This window comes from Engystomops pustulosus, chromosome 2 (genome assembly GCF_040894005.1).
Source record: "Engystomops pustulosus chromosome 2, aEngPut4.maternal, whole genome shotgun sequence".
Lineage (NCBI taxonomy): Eukaryota > Metazoa > Chordata > Amphibia > Anura > Leptodactylidae > Engystomops > Engystomops pustulosus.
Genome location: NC_092412.1, coordinates 13,674,560 through 13,692,886, shown reverse-complemented (window position 1 = coordinate 13,692,886; position 18,327 = coordinate 13,674,560). Strand labels below are relative to the sequence as shown.

Below are 18,327 nucleotides of genomic sequence, written 5' to 3'. Positions count from 1 at the left end.
CCAAAGATACCCAAAATATCCAACTATTGAAGGCCGTCTTCCATTCATCGCCTTCACGGCTACTGATGAGGTTACAGGCCTCCTACAGATCCAGCTTGGTGAAAACCTTGGCACCCCGCTGGTGGTCAAAAAGTTCTGTGATCAGAGGCAGAGGATAGCGGTTTTTCACTGTCTTCATTGATTACCGTGGCCTCAATAAAGTCAGACAGAGGGAGCCATCCTTCTTGTCCATGAAGAATAATCCAGTACCAGCAGGAGAAGAAGATTTGCAGATGAACTCGTCCTGCAGATTCTTCATGATATAGGCTTACATTGCCGCGGTCTCGGGTTTGGAGAATGGGCATACTTGACCTCGTGGAGGAGATGTGCCTGGTAACAGCTCTATAGAACAGTCGTAGCGTCGATGCGGTGGCAGTGTCTCCGATTTTTGCTCTGAGAAGATATAAGCAAAGTCCATATAAACAGCGGGAAAACCTTGGAAGACTAAGAAGAAGGCATGGCGGACACCGGACAGAGAGCCATGAGGCAGCGAGACTGGCATTCAGGACCCCAGCGAAGAACCTCCCCAGTCTGCCAGTTGAGGATAGGTGCGTGTTGCTGTAACCACGGAAGTCCCAATAGAATGGAGGATGTGGAATGGGGAAGTACATAGAAAGACAGTCTCTCTTTATGCAAGGCACCAACTTATGGACATACCGGTTTGGTGCGATACTGGACTGGGTCACAGAGTATCTGCCCATGGACAGAGGAGATAAACAGCGGCTTTTCTAGACGAACCGCAGGGAAACAATGCCGGGAGACCAGAGCAGCATCTATGAAATTCCCTGCCGAGCGGGAGTCCAGAAAGGCTGAGGCTTGAACCAGTCCACTGGTTCCAAAACTGAGCAGAGCAGGAACATGCAAACATGGAGACGATTTGTCCTCACCTAGGGACGCTTCTCCCAAGAACCCTAGGCGCGTGCCAATCCCTGGACGCTGAGAATGGGCAGGACAAGTCAGCAGGAAGTGTTCTGGACTGGCGCAATAGAGGCAGAGATTCTCCAGACATTGTCTTGTACGCTCTTGGGGTGTCAGTCGTGCTCTATGCACGAGTTCCTCTGAAGCAGACACGGAGGAAGATAGAGGTGGATTTTGAAAAATTGGAGCCAGGCGGGGAAGGCGTCGGGTCCTGACTGGCACTCGATGAAGTTCAGCAGAGCAGTCTCAGCAGATGACGCCCGGGCTGGTAATTTGAAGACAATTGTAAATTCTGCGAGGAACGTGGTCAGCCATGACCGAGTCTCTCCTGTGCCAGAGGGGCGTATTATTATAAAAAAACACCTTTGACCTCTCTGTGATGAACTACGTGGGCATAAGTTCGATGTCCAGAGAGCACTGCGTGATGAACCCCCTGCACAACTGGGGATCACCATCGTATTTGGATGGCATGGATAGACGCAGTCTGGGTTCTGCAGAAGACAATACAGCCACAGTAGCAGGGGTTACCACAGGAACCGGATCCTGCTCCTGCTTCTGCCAGGACGACAATAGGTGCTGTAGCATGGCAGAGACTTGTCCGAGTTGCTGACCTTGCACAGGAATTTGCTGGGTCTGCTGAGCCACAATGGTGGTAAGATCAGCCAAAACAGCGGGACCTCGGTGGATCCATGGCCAGATCTTATTTTAGGATCCTCTGTGCCCCGAGAGTGATGGCGTAAGCCGACACCTGGGAGTGAAGTCTAAGTGGCACCTGGTTTTCACCAGAGACCGCCGCAAAGCGGGATGGACTTGCTGCTAGCATTGAACATTGTAGTTAGGACACAACATAGCTGGGAGTTACAAGTCTTTAAGACCCTATCTGGCACCCAGCCTGGACCTACTGCTTTCCCAACTATCATATCTCCCAGACATTGTTGTACATCTAAAATACAATAAAGCTTTATTGATCCCTGAGGAAATTGTGATGTACATGACTCCAGCATTTAGAGTACACAAAAGAAAAGTCATAGACATAATCAAGAACTCAGACAATAACACAGGAAACTTGAGGGGGGGGGAGGGGAGAGGGACAAATGGGGGTTATTAAGTTGTTTTGGCATTTATTGTAGGATTCAATGGCTCTTGGTATAAAGGAATTCTGAAACCTCGTTGTTCGGCAGCTGATCTGCCAGTACCGGTCACTTCTCATGCTCCATTGTCGTAGTAGTACTTGGTAAGATGCGTGTAATGTGTTTCCTGCAATGGAAATGAGCTTATTGCGACTCCTAACCTGCCGAATGCGGTCGATTTGGCTCGGGCTACAATCGCCAACAATGCTCTGTGACCTTCTGGTGATTTTGCCCAGCCTATTATATTCCTTTTTTTTTTTTATTGACCACCCCCCCCAGCAGATAATGCTTGCCATAGTTGATTACCAAGTTCCCATAGTTCAATGATCCATTTTGCTACTTTGTCCTATAAGCCTCACACAGAATCACCCCTTCACTAGAACGACTAAAAAATACCATTAGTATGAGTTTGTCCTCACCTGTTTGGATCTCCCTCAGTTGTTTGAACCTTCTAACCAATGATTGATAATAATCCCTCCCTCCGCTCTTTATCTGCCGTGCTTCAAATATATTCTCCAGCTTTTTCCTGAAGGTCTCTTTCCTTTCCCTAATTTTAACCATAATTTTGCGCTGCACAGCCTGATATTTGCTGTTATTCCTAGAAAAAAACCCCTTCCTATTCATACTTAGGAGGTTCTTTACATCTAGAGTAATCCATGGTTTGTTCTTAGGTAATATTTTAATCCATGGAACAATCTTGGTGGTGCAGAGATTTATGTACACGTCGTCACTACATCTACTGCCACATTTACATTCCGAAATGAACAAGGAGCCGGCACCGTACAGCTGACTGCAGGGCGGGAAGAATCCCAGCGCTCCCGCCAGAGCCTGGAGGTGGAGCAGCTGAAGCTCCCACAGAGCGATGAGCTCAACCCAGCCTCAACAAACCCGGAGGAACCCCAGACCCTCCAGGTATCTCGAGTACCCCAGATTTATTTATAGCTTCCCCGGCCTCTACAGCCTCCTGCCTGGACCATGCTATGGCGGCAGCCAATTTTAGCCAGCAGTCCTCTGAGTGAGTGGGGGATCAACAACAAGCCCCAGCAGGCATGCAAGCCTCTCTATATTCTGCAGACAGCGCGCTCCGGGCTCATTTTTCACATATGCTACAAAGTCAACTTGCAAAAGAGGATTGAGAGGATTGAGCATAAGGGCGTGGGAGGGGACCGTGCAAAACTCCTCCTTCAGCGTGAGAGCAGGCTCATTAGTAAATTTGGGGCCCTGGGCCCTTTGGGGCAACAAGCTCAATGTATTCTTGTGATATTTACGATCTCTTCCTTTTTCTTCTTTCATACTGGTCAGGCTACCTTGGCCACTTAAACCCAAGCCACCATTTTACTATAACTTGGAGCATATGCTCATACAGTATTCCGCGACCTGCGCCCATTACCATATAGCACCCTGCGCCCCTTATAGCACCCTGCGCCCCTTATAGCACCCTGCGCCCCTTACCCTCTTCAAATTCTAGGGTGGTATTAATAGTTCGCTGTACATAAGTGCCATTTAGCGTAGATTGACGATTAGATCGTCGCAGCTGTAGTGTCTTCTTGTTTTTAACTTCAGCAGTGGGATTGAACCTCCGGTCCGGGTTTTGGAAGGACCTCCATGCCGGGCCTGACGATTTATCATCCTCCCACTTACCTGAATAGTTTTAATTATCACCTGGTTGTCACATATACTTTGTCTCCTTGTGTGTTTATATAAGGATATTCATGTGCATCACTGAACTATTGTTGCCGTCTCATTCTCACAGGTGTTGTAATGTATTGCTTGTTACTAGGTATGGCCACGCCCACTGGGTATGGCCACACCCACTAGGTTTGGCCACACCCACCTGCGGTCATGTGTATTTTAGCGATGACGCGGCCATCGGCTTGAGAAAGCGCCACAGTGCGTGAAACGGCCCCGTTGCCAGAACCTGTCTGTTTACCCCCCTGCATGCTTCCCCACCAATAAAGGACGCTTTTCATGCTTTTGGAACCGGTGAGTGCCGTCATCTTTCTCTATGTTTATGTATGGATATCTTCTTATATACATTGATTGAGCACCGCTGGAAAGTCCTGCCGTGATCACCCCTGCCCCTGGAGAGTCGGGCCACGCGTTGGGCTGTCGGTGGTATCGTTGGGGCTGTGCCCGCCAGAGACTTTTCTCCATTTAATATTATCAACTTGCAAAAGCATGTTCACAAATAACTTAAAGGGGACGTTCAGTCTATAGGGTCCAGAATAGAGGCAATTGAGAGTAAAGTTGATGAAACTGGAAGAAGTGTGAACCAGAATTGTGATCGCATTGCTGATGTATATGCCCAACTGGAAGAAGCGCAACTTCAAAATAGAAAACCTAGAGAATAGATCTAAGAGGGGCAATCTTCACATTAGGGTTGTCCCTGAAACTTACACGGATGCATCTAAGGTGGTCCAAGATGTACAAGTCCAATCCGGACTTATCCGATTCTTTCTACGAAGTTGACCGAGTGCACCGCGCCCTGACAGCACCAAAGGCTGCATGGTCTCCCGAGGGACATTGTGGTGAAACTCCATTAAAAGAAAAGGTGATGTTAGTATCTCCGGAACTGGAAACTCGAATATTCAAATCTTTTCTGACCTATTCCCCGCAGACCATCCAGAGGCGCAAACCGCTACAGGAACGGGATGTTAAATACCGATGGCCATTTCCCTTTCGTTAAATTCTCCATCATCAGAATGAGTCTTACGGCTTTGCCACCTTTCCGGAAGGAGAATCGCTATTAGTGAAATTGGGCCTAATTACGAAGGACCAGAAGTCACCCTTACCCTCGTCCACAATCGCTGTAGACTCTGACCCACCTCTTCAACCTCTATGGCGCACGAAGGCCAAGAAGAAGAAGGGACCGTTTACCAGGTTGGACGAGCTCAGAGGCTTAGTGTCTGAAGTTTTTTCAAGCAATTGTTTGAAGGCCGGCTTCCATTACAGGCAACGATTTCCGCCTTAACTAAACCCGATAGAGACCACTCCACTCCTCTTGTCAAAGATTTAGGCCTATACCTTTAATTAACGTAGATATTAAGATATTGACAAAGATTATGGCCACTCGGAGTAACTCACCTATAGCACGTTACATTCCCCCCGAATCTGATGTTCTATGGAGAGGTTTAGATTCCAACAGATGCATCACTTCCCTCAGTCCTGATGTCACAGTGTACGGTCCTGATATCACAGCGTACGGTCCTGATATCACAGCGTACCGTCCTGATATCACAGCGTACCGTCCTGATATCACAGCGTACCGTCCTGATATCACAGCGTACCGTCCTGATATCACAGCGTACCGTCCTGATATCACAGCGTACCGTCCTGATATCACAGCGTACCGTCCTGATATCACAGCGTACCGTCCTGATATCACAGCGTACGGTCCTGATATCACAGCGTACGGTCCTGATATCACAGCGTACGGTCCTGATATCACAGCGTACGGTCCTGATATCACAGCGTACGGTCCTGATATCACAGCGTACCGTCCTGATATCACAGTGTACAGTCCTGAGCCCCGAAAAATGCAAACAGTCTGAAAAAAGTGCAGCGCCCCAATGTGTCCTGCACATAACAACTCTCACTGTGTAGTGTCACAGCTCAGGGACCTACCGGGGGTCCTCACCCCATGTACAATGTGTGTGGACTCCCAGCATGCTCCAGGAGCACACACACTATACAGAGGAACTACAACTCCCAGCATGCTCCAGGAGCACACATACTATACAGAGGAACTACAACTCCCAGCATGCTCCAGGAGTGCACACAGTATATGGAGGGACTACAACTCCTGGAGCATGCTGGGAGTTGTAGTCCCTCCATATACTGTGTGCACTCCTGGAGCATGCTGGGAGTTGTAGTTCCTCTGTATAGTATGTGTGCTCCTGGAGCATGCTGGGAGTTGTAGTCCCTCCTCTGGTCACTTACCTCTTCTCTCCTCGGTGCAGGACACTCTGTACCTCACACTCGTCCTCCTGCGCTCTATGGTAGATGCTAGGATGCTGTTACCAGGATGTGGGTGTGATGTCACTGGTCACGTGACACTACAGGTCATGTGACCGATGTAGTATGGGCGGGGCTTCCTGCTGTGTGCTGTGTGGAGGAGGATTATCAGGGTGAGCATATTTGCTATTTGCTGCGGGGTCTGTAGGGGGAGAGAAGGGACCGGGGTCATATATGTGCCCGATACTGGGGAGGGAGGAGCAGCCGGGGGTCACATGCAGATACCACAGGGGGTACATGCTGTATGTGTGTGTGGGGTGCAGTATATTACATGGGGGGTACATCCTGTATGTGTGTGGGGTGCAGTATATTACATGGGGGCACATGCTGTATGTGTGTGGGGGTGCAGTATATTACATGGGGGGTACATGCTGTATGTGTGTGGGGGGTGCAGTATATTACATGGGGGGTACATGCTGTATGTGTGTGGGGGGTGCAGTATATTACATGGGGGGGTACATGCTGTATGTGTGTGGGGGGTGCAGTATATTACATGGGGGTACATGCTGTATGTGTGTGGGGGTGCAGTATATTACATGGGGGGGTACATGCTGTATGTGTGTGTGGGGTGCAGTATATTACATGGGGGGTACATGCTGTATGTGTGTGGGGGGTACAGTATATTACATGGGGGTACATGCTGTATGTGTGTGTGGGGTGCAGTATATTACATGGGGGGTACATCCTGTATGTGTGTGGGGTGCAGTATATTACATGGGGGGTACATGCTGTATGTGTGTGGTGGTGCAGTATATTACATGGGGGGTACATGCTGTATGTGTGTGGGGTGCAGTATATTACATGGGGGGTACATGCTGTATGTGTGTGTGGGGTGCAGTATATTACATGGGGGGTACATGCTGTGTGTGTGGGGGGGCAGTATATTACATGGGGGGTACATGCTGTATGTGTGTGGGGTGCAGTATATTACATGGGGGGTACATGCTGTATGTGTGGGGGGTGCAGTATATTACATGGGGGGTACATGCTGTATGTGTGTGGGGGGTGCAGTATATTACATGGGGGGTACATGCTGTATGTGTGTGGGGGTGCAGTATATTACATGGGGGGTACATGCTGTATGTGTGTGGGGGTGCAGTATATTACATGGGGGGTACATGCTGTATGTGTGTGGGGGTGCAGTATATTACATGGGGGGTACATGCTGTATGTGTGTGGGGTGCAGTATATTACATGGGGGGTACATGCTGTATGTGTGTGGGGTGCAGTATATTACATAGGGGGTACATGCTGTATGTGTGGGGGGTGCAGTATATTACATGGGGGGTACATGCTGTATGTGTGGGGGGGTGCAGTATATTACATGGGGGGTACATGCTGTATGTGTGTGGGGGTGCAGTATATTACATGGGGGTACATGCTGTATGTGTGTGGGGGGTGCAGTATATTACATGGGGGTACATGCTGTATGTGTGTGGGGTGCAGTATATTACATGGGGGGTACATGCTGTATGTGTGTGGGGGGTGCAGTAAATTACATGGGGGGTACATGCTGTATGTGTGGGGGGTGCAGTATATTACATGGGGGGTACATGCTGTATGTGTGGGGGGTGCAGTATATTACATGGGGGGTACATGCTGTATGTGTGGGGTGCAGTATATTACATGGGGGGTACATGCTGTATGTGTGGGGGGTGCAGTATATTACATGGGGGGTACATGCTGTATGTGTGGGGGGTGCAGTATATTACATGGGGGGTACATGCTGTATGTGTGTGGGGTGCAGTATATTACATGGGGGGTACATGCTGTATGTGTGTGGGGTGCAGTATATTACATGGGGGGTACATGCTGTATGTGTGTGGGGGGTGCAGTATATTACATGGGGGGTACATGCTGTATGTGTGGGGGGTGCTGTATATTACATGGGGGGTACATGCTGTATGTGTGGGGGGGGTGCAGTATATTACATGGGGGGTACATGCTGTATGTGTGGGGGGGGGTGCAGTATATTACATGGGGGGTACATGCTGTATGTGTGGGGGGGGGTGCAGTATAATACATGGCGGGTACATGCTGTATGTGTGTGGGGGGTGCAGTATATTACATGGGGGGTACATGCTGTATGTGTGTGGGGTGCTGTATATTACATGGGGGGTACATGCTGTATGTGTGTGGGGGGTGCAGTATATTACATGGGGGTACATGCTGTATGTGTGTGGGGGGTGCAGTATATTACATGGGGGGTACATGCTGTATGTGTGTGGGGGGTGCAGTATATTACATGGGGGTACATGCTGTATGTGTGTGGGGGGTGCAGTATATTACATGGGGGGTACATGCTGTATGTGTGGGGGGTGCAGTATATTACATGGGGGGTACATGCTGTATGTGTGTGGGGTGCAGTATATTACATGGGGGGTACATGCTGTATGTGTGTGGGGGTGCAGTATATTACATGGGGGGTACATGCTGTATGTGTGTGTGGGTGCAGTATATTACATGGGGGGTACATGCTGTATGTGTGTGGGGGGTGCAGTATATTACATGGGGGGTACATGCTGTATGTGTGTGGGGGGTGCAGTATATTACATGGGGGGTACATGCTGTATGTGTGTGGGGTGCAGTATATTACATGGGGGGTACATGCTGTATGTGTGGGGGGTGCAGTATATTACATGGGGGGTACATGCTGTATGTGTGGGGGGTGCAGTATATTATATGGGGGGTACATGCTGTATGTGTGTGGGGTGCAGTATATTACATGGGGGGGTACATGCTGTATGTGTGTGGGGGGTGCAGTATATTACATGGGGGTACATGCTGTATGTGTGGGGGGGCAGTATATTACATGGGGGGTACATGCTGTATGTGTGTGGGGGGTGCAGGATATTACATGTGGGGTACATGCTGTATGTGTGTGGGGGTGCAGTATATTACATGGGGGGTACATGCTGTATGAGTGGCGGTGCAGTATATTACATGGGGGGTACATGCTGTATGTGTGTGGGGGGTGCAGTATATTACATGGGGGTACATGCTGTATGTGTGTGGGGGTGCAGTATATTACATGGGGGGTACATGCTGTATGTGTGTGGGGTGTGCAGTATATTACATGGGGGGTACAGTATATTACATGGGGGGTACATGCTGTATGTGTGTGGGGGTGCAGTATATTACATGGGGGGTACATGCTGTATGTGTGTGGCGGTGCAGTATATTACATGGGGGGTACATGCTGTATGTGTGTGGGGGGTGCAGTATATTACATGGGGGTACATGCTGTATGTGTGTGGGGGTGCAGTATATTACATGGGGGGTACATGCTGTATGTGTGTGGGGTGTGCAGTATATTACATGGGGGGTACAGTATATTACATGGGGGGTACATGCTGTATGTGTGTGGGGGTGCAGTATATTACATGGGGGGTACATGCTGTATGTGTGTGGGGGTGCAGTATATTACATGGGGGGTACATGCTGTATGTGTGTGGGGTGCAGTATATTACACAGGGGGTACATGCTGTATGTGTGTGGGGGGTGCAGTATATTACATGGGGGGTACATGCTGTATGTGTGTGGTGGTTCAGTATATTACATGGGGGGTACATGCTGTATGTGTGGGGGGTGCAGTATATTACATGGGGGGTACATGCTGTATGTGTGTGGTGGTGCAGTATATTACATGGGGGGTACATGCTGTATGTGTGGGGGGTGCAGTATATTACATGGGGGGGTACATGCTGTATGTGTGTGGGGGTGCAGTATATTACATGGGGGGTACATGCTGTATGTGTGGGGGGTGCAGTATATTACATGGGGGGGTACATGCTGTATGTGTGTGGTGGTGCAGTATATTACATGGGGGGTACATGCTGTATGTGTGGGGGGGGGGGTGCAGTATATTACATGGGGGGTACATGCTGTATGTGTGGGGGGGGGGTGCAGTATATTACATGGGGGGTACATGCTGTATGTGTGTGGTGGTTCAGTATATTACATGGGGGGTACATGCTGTATGTGTGGGGGGTGCAGTATATTACATGGGGGGTACATGCTGTATGTGTGGGGTGCAGTATATTACATGGGGGGTACATGCTGTGTGTGTGTGGGGGTGCAGTATATTACATGGGGGGGTACATGCTGTATGTGTGTGGGGGTGCAGTATATTACATGGGGGGTACATGCTGTATGTGTGGGGGGTGCAGTATATTACATGGGGGGGTACATGCTGTATGTGTGTGGTGGTGCAGTATATTACATGGGGGGTACATGCTGTATGTGTGGGGGGTGCAGTATATTACATGGGGGGTACATGCTGTATGTTTGGGGGGTGCAGTATATTACATGGGGGGTACATGCTGTATGTGTGTGGGGTGCAGTATATTACATGGGGGGTACATGCTGTATGTGTGTGGGATGCAGTATATTTCATGGGGGGTACATGCTGTATGTGTGTGGGGGGTGCAGTATATTACATGGGGGGGTGCAGTATATTACATAGGGGGTACATGCTGTATGTGTGGGGGGTGCAGTATATTACATGGGGGGTACATGCTGTATGTGTGTGGGGGTGCAGTATATTTCATGGGGGGTACATGCTGTATGAGTGGCGGTGCAGTATATTACATGGGGGGTACATGCTGTATGTGTGTGGGGGGTGCAGTATATTACATGGGGGGTACATGCTGTATGTGTGGGGTGCAGTATATTACATGGGGGGTACATGCTGTGTGTGTGTGGGGGTGCAGTATATTACATGGGGGGTACATGCTGTATGTGGGGGGTGCAGTATATTACATGGGGGGTACATGCTGTATGTGGGGGGTGCAGTATATTACATGGGGGGTACATGCTGTATGAGTGGCGGTGCAGTATATTACATGGGGGGTACATGCTGTATGTGTGTGGGGTGCAGTATATTACATGGGGGGTACATGCTGTATGTGTGGGGGGTGTGCAGTATATTACATGGGGGGTACAGTATATTACATGGGGGGTACATGCTGTATGTGTGTGGGGGTGCAGTATATTACATGGGGGGTACATGCTGTATGTGTGTGGCGGTGCAGTATATTACATGGGGGGTACATGCTGTATGTGTGTGGGGGGTGCAGTATATTACATGGGGGTACATGCTGTATGTGTGTGGGGGTGCAGTATATTACATGGGGGGTACATGCTGTATGTGTGTGGGGTGTGCAGTATATTACATGGGGGGTACAGTATATTACATGGGGGGTACATGCTGTATGTGTGTGGGGGTGCAGTATATTACATGGGGGGTACATGCTGTATGTGTGTGGGGGTGCAGTATATTACATGGGGGGTACATGCTGTATGTGTGTGGGGTGCAGTATATTACACAGGGGGTACATGCTGTATGTGTGTGGGGGGTGCAGTATATTACATGGGGGGTACATGCTGTATGTGTGTGGTGGTTCAGTATATTACATGGGGGGTACATGCTGTATGTGTGGGGGGTGCAGTATATTACATGGGGGGTACATGCTGTATGTGTGTGGTGGTGCAGTATATTACATGGGGGGTACATGCTGTATGTGTGGGGGGTGCAGTATATTACATGGGGGGGTACATGCTGTATGTGTGTGGGGGTGCAGTATATTACATGGGGGGTACATGCTGTATGTGTGGGGGGTGCAGTATATTACATGGGGGGGTACATGCTGTATGTGTGTGGTGGTGCAGTATATTACATGGGGGGTACATGCTGTATGTGTGGGGGGGGGGGGTGCAGTATATTACATGGGGGGTACATGCTGTATGTGTGTGGTGGTTCAGTATATTACATGGGGGGTACATGCTGTATGTGTGGGGGGTGCAGTATATTACATGGGGGGTACATGCTGTATGTGTGGGGTGCAGTATATTACATGGGGGGTACATGCTGTGTGTGTGTGGGGGTGCAGTATATTACATGGGGGGGTACATGCTGTATGTGTGTGGGGGTGCAGTATATTACATGGGGGGTACATGCTGTATGTGTGGGGGGTGCAGTATATTACATGGGGGGGTACATGCTGTATGTGTGTGGTGGTGCAGTATATTACATGGGGGGTACATGCTGTATGTGTGGGGGGTGCAGTATATTACATGGGGGGTACATGCTGTATGTTTGGGGGGTGCAGTATATTACATGGGGGGTACATGCTGTATGTGTGTGGGGTGCAGTATATTACATGGGGGGTACATGCTGTATGTGTGTGGGATGCAGTATATTTCATGGGGGGTACATGCTGTATGTGTGTGGGGGGTGCAGTATATTACATGGGGGGGTGCAGTATATTACATAGGGGGTACATGCTGTATGTGTGGGGGGTGCAGTATATTACATGGGGGGTACATGCTGTATGTGTGTGGGGGTGCAGTATATTTCATGGGGGGTACATGCTGTATGAGTGGCGGTGCAGTATATTACATGGGGGGTACATGCTGTATGTGTGTGGGGGGTGCAGTATATTACATGGGGGGTACATGCTGTATGTGTGGGGTGCAGTATATTACATGGGGGGTACATGCTGTGTGTGTGTGGGGGTGCAGTATATTACATGGGGGGTACATGCTGTATGTGGGGGGTGCAGTATATTACATGGGGGGTACATGCTGTATGTGGGGGGTGCAGTATATTACATGGGGGGTACATGCTGTATGAGTGGCGGTGCAGTATATTACATGGGGGGTACATGCTGTATGTGTGTGGGGTGCAGTATATTACATGGGGGGTACATGCTGTATGTGTGGGGGGTGCAGTATATTACATGGGGGGGTACATGCTGTATGTGTGTGGGGTGCAGTATATTACATGGGGGGTACATGCAGTATGTGTGTGGGGGGTGCAGTATATTACATGGGGGGTACATGCTGTATGTGTGTGGGGTGCAGTATATTACATGGGGGGTACATGCTGTATGTGTGTGGGGGGTGCAGTATATTACATGGGGGTACATGCTGTATGTGTGGGGTGCAGTATATTACATGGGGGTACATGCTGTATGTGTGGGGTGCAGTATATTACATGGGGGTACATGCTGTATGTGTGGGGGGTGCAGTATATTACATGGGGGGTACATGCTGTATGTGTGGGGGTGCAGTATATTACATGGGGGGTACATGCTGTATGTGTGGGGGTGCAGTATATTACACAGGGGGTACATGCTGTATGTGTGGGGGGTGCAGTATATTACATGGGGGGTACATGCTGTATGTGTGGGGTGCAGTTTATTACATGGGGGGTACATGCTGTATGTGTGTGGGGGGTGCAGTATATTACATGGGGGGTACATGCTGTATGTGTGTGGGGGGTGCAGTATATTACATGGGGGTACATGCTGTATGTGTGGGGGGTGCAGTATATTACATAGGTGGTGCAGTATATTACATGGGGGTACATGCTGTATGTGGGGGGTGCAGTATATTACATGGGGGGTACATGCTGTATGTGGGGGGTGCAGTATATTACATGGGGGGTACATGCTGTATGAGTGGCGGTGCAGTATATTACATGGGGGGTACATGCTGTATGTGTGTGGGGTGCAGTATATTACATGGGGGGTACATGCTGTATGTGTGGGGGGTGCAGTATATTACATGGGGGGTACATGCTGTATGTGTGTGGGGTGCAGTATATTACATGGGGGGTACATGCAGTATGTGTGTGGGGGGTGCAGTATATTACATGGGGGGTACATGCTGTATGTGTGTGGGGTGCAGTATATTACATGGGGGGTACATGCTGTATGTGTGGGGTGCAGTTTATTACATGGGGGTACATGATCTATGTGTGGGGGGTGCAGTATATTACATAGGGGGTACATGCTGTATGTGTGGGGGGTGCAGTATATTACATGGGGGTACATGCTGTATGTGTGTGTGGGGTGCAGTATATTACATGGGGGGTACATGCTGTATGTGTGTGGGGGGTGCAGTATATTACATGGGGGGTACATGCTGTATGTGTGGGGGGTGCAGTATATTACATAGGTGGTGCAGTATATTACATGGGGGTACATGCTGTATGTGTGTGGGGGGTGCAGTATATTACATGGGGGGTACATGCTGTATGTGTGTGGGGGGTGCAGTATATTACATGGGGGGTACATGCTGTATGTGTGGGGGGGTGCAGTATATTACATGGGGGTACATGCTGTATGTGTGGGGGGTGCAGTATATTACATGGGGGTACATGCTGTATGTGTGTGGGGGTGCAGTATATTACATGGGGGGTACATGCTGTATGTGTGTGGGGGTGCAGTATATTACATGGGGGGTACATGCTGTATGTGTGTGGGGTGCAGTATATTACATGGGGGGTACATGCTGTATGTGTGGGGTGCAGTATATTACATGGGGGGTACATGCTGTATGTGTGTGGGGTGCAGTATATTACATGGGGGGTACATGCTGTATGTGTGGGGGGTGCAGTATATTACATTGGGTGTACATGCTGTATGTGTGTGGGGGGTGCAGTATATTACATGGGGGGTACATGCTGTATGTGTGGGGGGTGCAGTATATTACATGGGGGGGTACATGCTGTATGTGTGTGGGGTGCAGTATATTACATGGGGGGTACATGCAGTATGTGTGTGGGGGGTGCAGTATATTACATGGGGGGTACATGCTGTATGTGTGTGGGGTGCAGTATATTACATGGGGGGTACATGCTGTATGTGTGGGGTGCAGTTTATTACATGGGGGTACATGATCTATGTGTGGGGGGTGCAGTATATTACATAGGGGGTACATGCTGTATGTGTGGGGGGTGCAGTATATTACATGGGGGTACATGCTGTATGTGTGTGTGGGGTGCAGTATATTACATGGGGGGTACATGCTGTATGTGTGTGGGGGGTGCAGTATATTACATGGGGGGTACATGCTGTATGTGTGGGGGGTGCAGTATATTACATAGGTGGTGCAGTATATTACATGGGGGTACATGCTGTATGTGTGTGGGGGGTGCAGTATATTACATGGGGGGTACATGCTGTATGTGTGTGGGGGGTGCAGTATATTACATGGGGGGTACATGCTGTATGTGTGGGGGGGTGCAGTATATTACATGGGGGTACATGCTGTATGTGTGGGGGGTGCAGTATATTACATGGGGGTACATGCTGTATGTGTGTGGGGGTGCAGTATATTACATGGGGGGTACATGCTGTATGTGTGTGGGGGTGCAGTATATTACATGGGGGGTACATGCTGTATGTGTGTGGGGTGCAGTATATTACATGGGGGGTACATGCTGTATGTGTGGGGTGCAGTATATTACATGGGGGGTACATGCTGTATGTGTGTGGGGTGCAGTATATTACATGGGGGGTACATGCTGTATGTGTGGGGGGTGCAGTATATTACATTGGGTGTACATGCTGTATGTGTGTGGGGGGTGCAGTATATTACATGGGGGGTACATGCTGTATGTGTGTGGGGGGTGCAGTATATTACATGGGGGTACATGCTGTATGTGTGTGGGGGTGCAGTATATTACATGGGGGGGTACATGCTGTATGTGTGTGGGGTGCAGTATATTACATGGGGGGTACATGCTGTATGTGTGGGGGGTGCAGTATATTACATGGGGGGTACATGCTGTATGTGTGGGGGGTGCAGTATATTACATGGGGGGTACATGCTGTATGTGTGGGGGGTGCAGTATATTACATGGGGGGTACATGCTGTATGTGTGTGGGGGTGCAGTATATTACATGGGGGGTACATGCTGTATGTGTGTGCGGTGCAGTATATTACATGGGGGGTACATGCTGTATGTGTGGGGGGTGCAGTATATTACATGGGGGGTACATGCTGTATGTGTGGGGGGTGCAGTATATTACATGGGGGGTACTAGCTGTATGTGTGGGGTGCAGTATATTACATGGGGGGTACATGCTGTATGTGGGGGGTGCAGTATATTACATGGGGGTACATGCTGTATGTGTGTGGGGGGTGCAGTATATTACATGGGGGGTACATGCTGTATGTGTGGGGTGTGCAGTATATTACATGGGGGGTACATGCTGTATGTGTGTGGGGGTGCAGTATATTACATGGGGGGTACATGCTGTATGTGTGTGCGGTGCAGTATATTACATGGGGGGGTACATGCTGTATGTGTGGGGGGTGCAGTATATTACATGGGGGGTACATGCTGTATGTGTGGGGGGTGCAGTATATTACATGGGGGGTACTAGCTGTATGTGTGGGGTGCAGTATATTACATGGGGGGTACATGCTGTATGTGGGGGGTGCAGTATATTACATGGGGGTACATGCTGTATGTGTGTGGGGGGTGCAGTATATTCCATGGGGGGTACATGCTGTATGTGTGGGGGGTGCAGTATATTACATGGGGGTACATGCTGTATGTGTGTGGGGGTGCAGTATATTACATGGGGGGTACATGCTGTATGTGTGTGGGGTGCAGTATATTACATGGGGGTACATGCTGTATGTGTGTGGGGGTGCAGTATATTACATGGGGGGTACATGCTGTATGTGTGTGGGGGTGCAGTATATTACATGGGGGGTACATGCTGTATGTGTGTGGGGGGTGCAGTATATTACATGGGGGGTACATGCTGTATGTGTGGGGGGTGCAGTATATTACATGGGGGGTACATGCTGCATGTGTGGGGTGCAGTATATTACAAGGACCCCCCATTTGTTATACTTTAGGGGTCAGATAACCACCTGGTCAGGAGTTGATGGTAATGGTCGAGTAAATGTTTTCAAACCCTTTTTTATTATTTTAAAACATTATCAATTCGCATTTATTTGTGGTAAAACTTGGCGCATGCGTAACTGTCTCTGTGATGTTCCAGTAAGTGTAAAGAAGAGGGGCAGAGGATTGTTAATATACAGTAATGGAGGGTGTCCTGGTGACAGTAGAGATTCTGGGGGTAGCTATTAAACCCCCCACTACTTACCCCGGGTATTTCCGGTGATTGTCTTGTTACTTACCTTCCATCTACATCCCGTGTTACAGCGGGGAGTCTGGTCCTGCAGAGGGGGGGGGGGGGGGGGGCTGCAGACCTGGTATCCTGATGCCTCATTCATCGCGTTACGGCTGTGCTTCAAAATCACGGAGTGGCTTTTCCTATCGGATGGTGGCGAGCAGAATGTAGATGTGGCAGGCTAGTCTGAAGATGCAAATTTTCCCTAAACTTTGGAAAAACCTAACACAAAAAAAGAATATTAGGCCAGTGGGGATGAAAGGCGACCGGTCAATAACTTCCCTAGTGATGAAGACGTTTGAGAAGATTCTCCTTGGACATCTATGGGCCAGGGTAGAGCGGTCTGCAGATTCTCTTCAATTTGCATCTTGTTCTGGTCTGGTGTCCGAACATACTTGCTTCTATGTTTGGTCAAGTTGAGGAACATGGTCTGATGTAAGTTGTGCCCTCGGTACCATGTTCCCAGTGGTATTGCAGAACTGTCCGCTATGACCATCGACTGTGGTCTGAGAAACTGGCAGATAGGAAATACATGGTCCATCGAGCTGGTCACCGCTGCTGGAGCTCCTCAGGGTGCGGGGGACATTGGGTAAACTCAATGGACATCTTCATTCCAAATGCCAAAACGACAAAACAAGGGAGATTGTTCTTGAAAGATCTACATCAGAAAAGTTAAATGACGTCCTGTATATAAACTAGGCACAATAGAAAAAGTTGATAGCTAAAAATATTTGGGAGCGTACGTAGAGAACAAGCTAGGCTGGCGCACACACACATCCGGCCATTAGTAGTCAGTAATTGTTTGTTAAACTGTTTTTACCAAATACTTGTGCTTTTCTTTGCGGTAGTGTCGTGAGGACCGGGTATTAAAGCTGCAGAACACGAAACATTGGCAAAGGAGCATAAAGAGGGCGCAGCTTGCAGCTCATCAGAGGGAAAGGGGAGAAAATTCTTGTGTTGATGAGACTCTAGGAGTAAAACTGCCTGTACAAGTGTCTATGATGCTTGTACAGGCATCAACGCGACCATCTGCTCAGATCATGTTTTTCATGTACATAATTGCTTCAAGTAGAGATTGTCTTTGATTCTTCAAATTTTGCCTCAGGTTCTATAGATCCAGGACTCCCAGAGGTTTCTCCTAAAGATGATCCTTTCCATCAATGATCCACCAGGGATCCGGGAGAAGGACAGAGAGCAGATGGCGGCCAGGATCCTGGAGCTCACCCTGGAGATGATCTCCTTGATAACCGGAGAGGTGAGAGTCTCCCAGGACACGGCTCTTATCT

General features: G+C 49.3%; 2 protein-coding genes across 2 annotated transcripts in view; both read left to right on the top strand.

Moving 5' to 3' along the window:
* Positions 1–18,327, top strand: part of LOC140119963 (uncharacterized) — a 1,020,783-nt gene that overhangs the window by 635,925 nt on the left and 366,531 nt on the right. The window lies entirely within an intron of this gene.
* Positions 1–18,327, top strand: part of LOC140119783 (uncharacterized) — a 157,870-nt gene that overhangs the window by 132,807 nt on the left and 6,736 nt on the right.